We start from the raw sequence: 6,000 nt of genomic DNA, 5'->3' as shown, positions 1-6,000 counted from the left end.
TCCTCTTGGGGACTTCTGGAGCTTCCTAGAGAGCTGGTTTGGGTGGGGTGGGAGTCTCTCTGAGATGTTTATTTAACACATGTATATTGAGTTTATTTAACACATATATAACACAAGAGTGAGCAAAGTGTTAAGTGATGCCTGTCCCTGTGTCAAATGTAGTGGTTAAGGCAGGGGCCAAACTTGGAGGCCCTTGCTTGCTGCACAGAAACATATGCCAAGCTACAGAGGCAGGGACTTTCACACAGACCCACAGAGGGACCTGCAGTTTCACACCTGGTGACACGGACACTGCCCACACACAGCACTAACACAGAGGTGCATGCTTCTCCTGTGTCCACATCAGACGCACACACAGAGGTGTATATCACACATGGACACAGGCGTCTATGCGAACATGTGTATATACACACACGTGCACTCACACACATGCAGAGCCTCCTTACTGTGAGTATGCGAATCTCAGCAACACTGGAGGTGACAGCTACTGGAAAATTCTGGAAAATTATTCTGGAAAATTCCTAAGTGCTGCCTGACCTGCCACCAGGGGTGTGGGGTCCCTCCCCCAAACACTTGCCATTACACACACACACACTGAGTAGAGGCCGGAACCCAGGGCACAGCCCCTCCTGCCTGATTCACTCCCTCTGGGGGCCACTGAGCTGTCCCCTCCCCCCCACAGCAGCCTCCCAGGCCCCAGCACCTTCAGTTCTGGCCCTGACTCACTTTGCCTCAGCGCGGCACAGAGGCCTGTGGTTTGCACAAGTCAGGGCACCACCCCAGGTGGGGGTGGGGTGATTTGGGTGGTGAAAGGGGAGGAGGTCACTCTTGGGGAATGGCAGTGGGGGAATATGGGTGTAGGCTGTGGGTCTGGGCAGGGTGCAAGGAATATGTACCAACCAGCCCTGCTGGAGAACCAGCTTATGGGGGTCAGCGGTGACCCCATGATTGTCTGTAATTACCCTGGAGCTCTTGGGCCCTGCTCCAACCCTCTTCTACCTACATTGTGCTCGTGGGGTGAAGAGTCTGTGGCAGCCATGGGGTGGCTTATCCAAGCCTATGACCCCCACTTTTGGATTCCATTCTGGGTATCCAACATCTCCATTTCCAGCTCAGTGGGCCCCAGTTATCTTCCTTGGGCTCCCTAGGGGTCTTCTCTCCAAGGGAAAGCTACACACCCCTGAGGGTGACCTGATGGATGGCCCAGTTGTTTGCTAGGGAGACACAAAGGTGGTGTGGATGGAGCTTGGGCAGGTGGGAGGAGACGCCTTAGCCCCTGCGTATAACCACCATCCTTGTGGGAAGAGATGGCTGAGCAGACAGGCAGGTGCCTGTGCCCTCCCCACACACCCTTACTTCAAGACCTGCTATACTCGGGTTAACCTGCCTGGAGTCAGTCCTGGTGCAGGCACATGGCGGCCTCCCCAAAGCTGTGTGCCAGGTTGAATTTCTCTTACAAGGGGAGAAGCATGAGGCTGCATGTCAGAGAACCTGGGCTCTGGCCAGACCCCTCTGGATAGGAATGCAGGCTCTGGGGTTAGCTCCCTGGGTTTCAAAACTCTGGGACTTTCTAGTGGTGTGACCTCAGACACAATCACCTTGGTGAGCCTCAGTGTTTTCATCTGACTCATGACACCAGTAAATGTCCCTCCCTCCCGTGGAAGTGGGAAGTGCTTAGCACAGTAGCTGGTACGTAGTAAGGGATGAGGCTGGTACCTGATTGGCTGAATTGTAGGTGACCTGGTTTGAATCCTTTGCTTTCTCTGAGTTTCAGGAAAGAAGCCATGCTGCTCAATTCAGTGCTTTCTAAAGTTTTAGGATTGGATCTGAGGAAGAAGCACATTACTACCCAGAAATCCCCATGAGCAAAGCATAGCAAACCCATCAAATATTCTCCCAGCACCAGCCGGCTGTTCTCACAGTGACTCAGAACTAGAAATCCTTATCAAAAGGTTCTTCTCAGAAAACCACACCTCTTCCACCCAGGGTCTCTGATCGTTTTATCAGAAGTGCTTGTCTTCCTCTCCTCACCAGTAAACTGCCACTTGTGTTTCAGATATTAACTTATACATCACTTCCTTAGAAAAGCTCAGATTCTCCACAGACTTTCTTATTATAATCCAACTGGGTGATCATCCGAGGCTACTTCCTCTAAGAGGCCTTCCTTTCTGCTCTACCAAGGCCTAGTGTCCTCCCAACATGCCCCTGAAGAGCCCTGCACTTTGCATTTCTAATTGTTTAAAAATATGGTCAATTCCAACTCAACACTAAAGGGAGAGCAGATGTCACTCATCCTGGAGACACGAGATTGAGACAGGGTTCTCTGCTGTATGTCTTCAAGGTGCTCCAGGATTGCCTTATCCCCAATTGTGTATCTAGTATATCTTGACACATTGAAAAGGTGAATAATTATTTACCCTTTCTTCTCTGTGATCTCTCTCTCTCTCTCTCTCTCTCTCTCTCTCTCTCTCTCTCACACACACACACACACACACACACACACACACACACACACCTCTAATACCCTCATTGTCTGTGACAGTGTCTGGCAGAAAATAAAATTCTCAATTAGCATTGTTAAATGAGTGGATGAATGTATGTATGTATGTATGTATGGATGGATGGATGGATGGAAAGATGGACAGAAGGACAGATGGGTGAATAAACAATTCTCTACTAGAGTTAATTTTTTGAAAGGCCAGGGATCGTGTATTAAATGATGTTGTTTTCCATTTCCTTGTGAAAATGGGATTGAGCATGAACCTGGAGACAATGTCCCTGGAAGAGGAGCAGAGTTCTCTGTCTTACATTTCAGGCAGAGCAAGGCTGCTGCGTCCTCACTTTTCAGCCACTGACAACCTTCCCTCTTTTCCCATCTGGCTCCCAACTTTCTTCCCAGTTTTGATTTATACAACTTCCCTTCAATCTTGGGATCTGTCATGGAAGCCCTCCTAGGGTTCCCGGACGCCTCCTATTTTCATTGTTCAGTGGCCACCATGGAGAACCCGGTGGAGGAAGAGCAGGAGGAGAGGCACAGTTTCAGTGGGACAGTGACACTTGAACCTGACCTTGAAGGACGAATATTACTTAGCCAGGCTCAGACTGCAGGATGAAATGGAAGATAGCAAGGGAGGAAAAGCATTTCAGACAGACAGAATTGTCCACAAAACAGCCAGATGTGGGGAGCTGGGGCTCAATGGTAGAGCACTTACCTATCCTGTGGGAGGCACCAGGTTCGATCGATTCTTAGTACGGCATGTAAATAAATGAATACAATGCAGGTCCACCAACAACTAAAGACAAATTTAGGGGGAAAAAAACTCTCAGGGGAACCAGCTGAAATTCCTAGCATGGTGGCTGCTTCCCTTAAGAATATTGGGGTTCACCATTTTGAGGGGAACAGGATTGTTGGGTATTGGATGAGCACCCTGGCTTGGTAATTTGAGAGAAAGGAAGTGGTGGTATCATCAGCATGGGAAAAACTGAGATGTGGCCTTTCCTTTGAAAGAGACCCCTTGTGCCTCCTGGCACTGGCCCTTGCTTCCCCAGGTCTCACCTTCCTAATCTGCAAAAACGAATGTTTTGGATACTGTGATCCCTTCAGCCTTTTCCAACTCTGAAGTCCTGTGACTGGAGCTAAAGTTCCCCTTTGGCTTCTTGTTCTAGTTCTTGGCTGGTCCCAGGACTTGTGACCAGATATGAGGTCAGTTTTGCAGATTTCAAGACAAACAGGGGCTCTGTCTGCAGCCAGTGCCCATTTCCTGTGCCTGGGGCTTTGCCCTTGTGCTTGGTATGGCCAGCTGTCACCGTGTCCATGGTGTCACCTGCCTCTACCAGCCTTTCATTCTCTGGGCTCCTGGAGCATCCCTAGAGCCTGACCAGGGGAAGGGGGTGCAGCAGGTCAGGGTAGGCGGGGTCAGCGGAGCTGTGGAGGCTGGCAGGGCCCTGGTGGACACCCTGGTGACAGTTGGCTCAGTGGTCCGGGCTTCTGTCTTCCTTTTCCATACCCACATATGTTTCTTGCAGACAATAGATTTTGGAATGAATCAGACCTGGCTTTGAATATTCCCTCCTTGCCATTTAGTAGCTACCAGCATTTGGTGTAGTTAAAATTTGATTTTTCTGAACCTGAGCTTCTCCATCTATAAAATTGAGATGATGGTAACTATTCATTTGTCATTAGCTTAATTGGCACAACAATTCATCCATATTTGCATTATCAAATAACTGCTTAATACCTACTCCATGCCCACACAAGGCAAGGGACTCACTGGTCACCAAGCCAACATTGTCACCACCCTCATGACTCAGGGTAACAGAAGTGCTGGCCTGCAGGTCCAACACAACAGCCACTCACCACCCGTGGCTACTGAGCATTTGAAATCTGGCTAGTATGATTGAGGAACTAAATTTTAAATTTTACCTAATTTAAATTTAGACTTTAAAATGAACACTCAGTTCACTTTTAAGCATGCTTGATATCACCCGGAAATGTGATGCTATTTTTCCAACCCTGAATTTTATGAAATCTAAGTATAAATTTAGTATAGCCAATGGAAATTCAGCATTTGAATCATGATGCACTAGAAGTATATATAAACACACTAGATTTTTTTAAAGATGTAATAATGAAAACGATCTTGCTAATTTTTTCTTTTTTTGTACCAGGGATTGAACTTGGGTGCATTCAACCACTGAGCCACAACCCCAGACCTGTTTTGTATTTTATTTTGAGACAGGGTCTCACTGAGTTGCTCAGTGCCTCCATGTTGCTGAGGCTGGCTTCAAATTCACGATCCTCCTGCAGATATCACAGGTGTGCGCCACTGTGCCCGGCGCTAATATGTTTGAACATTGACTGTGTGTTGAAATATGGCAGATATGTTGAGTTAAATAAAAACATTTTCCCAGAATGATTTTTCACCTGTGTCTTTTCACTTTTTAAATGGCGTTCCTGGAAACATAAAATCACATTTTGTGGTTCATAGCATATTTCTGTTGGACAGTGCCATGTTGGGCAATTTAACAATTAATTATATGATGTGAATTCACAAGATTGTGATGTCAGTAAATGATAAGCTAGAGGCAGAATGCTTCACTCTACCCCATCAGTATTAACTGCAGCTAAGCATCAGACACGGGATATATCCCACATCTCTCTCTCTCTTTTTTTTTTTTTTTTGCTTTTATAAGCAGAGCCTATCTTGGGGTTAAGCTCTAGCACCTATTGCTGAGAGTGACTTCTTTCTCAGGAGTCTCTGGGTCTTTCATGCAAACAGAGTCTTCCCTGACCTGCCCCACAGACCTGTGGAGACTGAGGTATGCCTGCCACAGCCTGGGCCCAAGGGAGCCCCTCAGAACCTACTTCATACTGTTTCTGCCTTCCATCCCTGCTTCCTTCACCAGTGCACATTCTCTGTCCCTTCTCAGAATCTGGTCCATTATTTAGGACTTTATAAGACCCTTTTGGATTTCATAGATTAATAAAATTCCCTATAATATTTGGGGCCCAATATAGGATTGTTTTGTTTGTTTTTGTTTTTCCCAAACAAGATCATTAAGAAGAAGAAGAAGGGAGTGAGGAGGAGAAGGAGAAGAAAAAAAAAGAAAAAAATCTCATTTACTATCTCTTAACACCTTGTTTTGAAAGAGAAGAAACACTTTTAAACATTGGATGTAGTTTTGCAGAATTTGACAAGCTAACTTTAAAATTCATATGGAGCTAGGCATGGTGGCACATGCCTATAATCCTAGTGACTTGGGAGGCAGAGGCAGGAGGATAGGAGTTCAAAGCCAGCCTCAGCAACTTAGTGAGACCCTGTGTCTAAATAACATAAAAAATAAATAAAATATTAAAAAAGGGCTGGGGATGTGGCTCAGTGGGTAATGTGAACCTGGGTTCAATCTCTAGTGCAAAAAAAAAAATTTTTATATGCAAATGCAAAGGACTCAAAAAAGCCAAAATGATATTGAAAAAGAACAAAGTTGGAGGAATAAAGT

Source organism: Urocitellus parryii, chromosome 1 (genome assembly GCF_045843805.1).
Source record: "Urocitellus parryii isolate mUroPar1 chromosome 1, mUroPar1.hap1, whole genome shotgun sequence".
Taxonomy (NCBI): Eukaryota; Metazoa; Chordata; class Mammalia; order Rodentia; family Sciuridae; genus Urocitellus; species Urocitellus parryii.
This window is presented reverse-complemented; position numbering follows the sequence as displayed.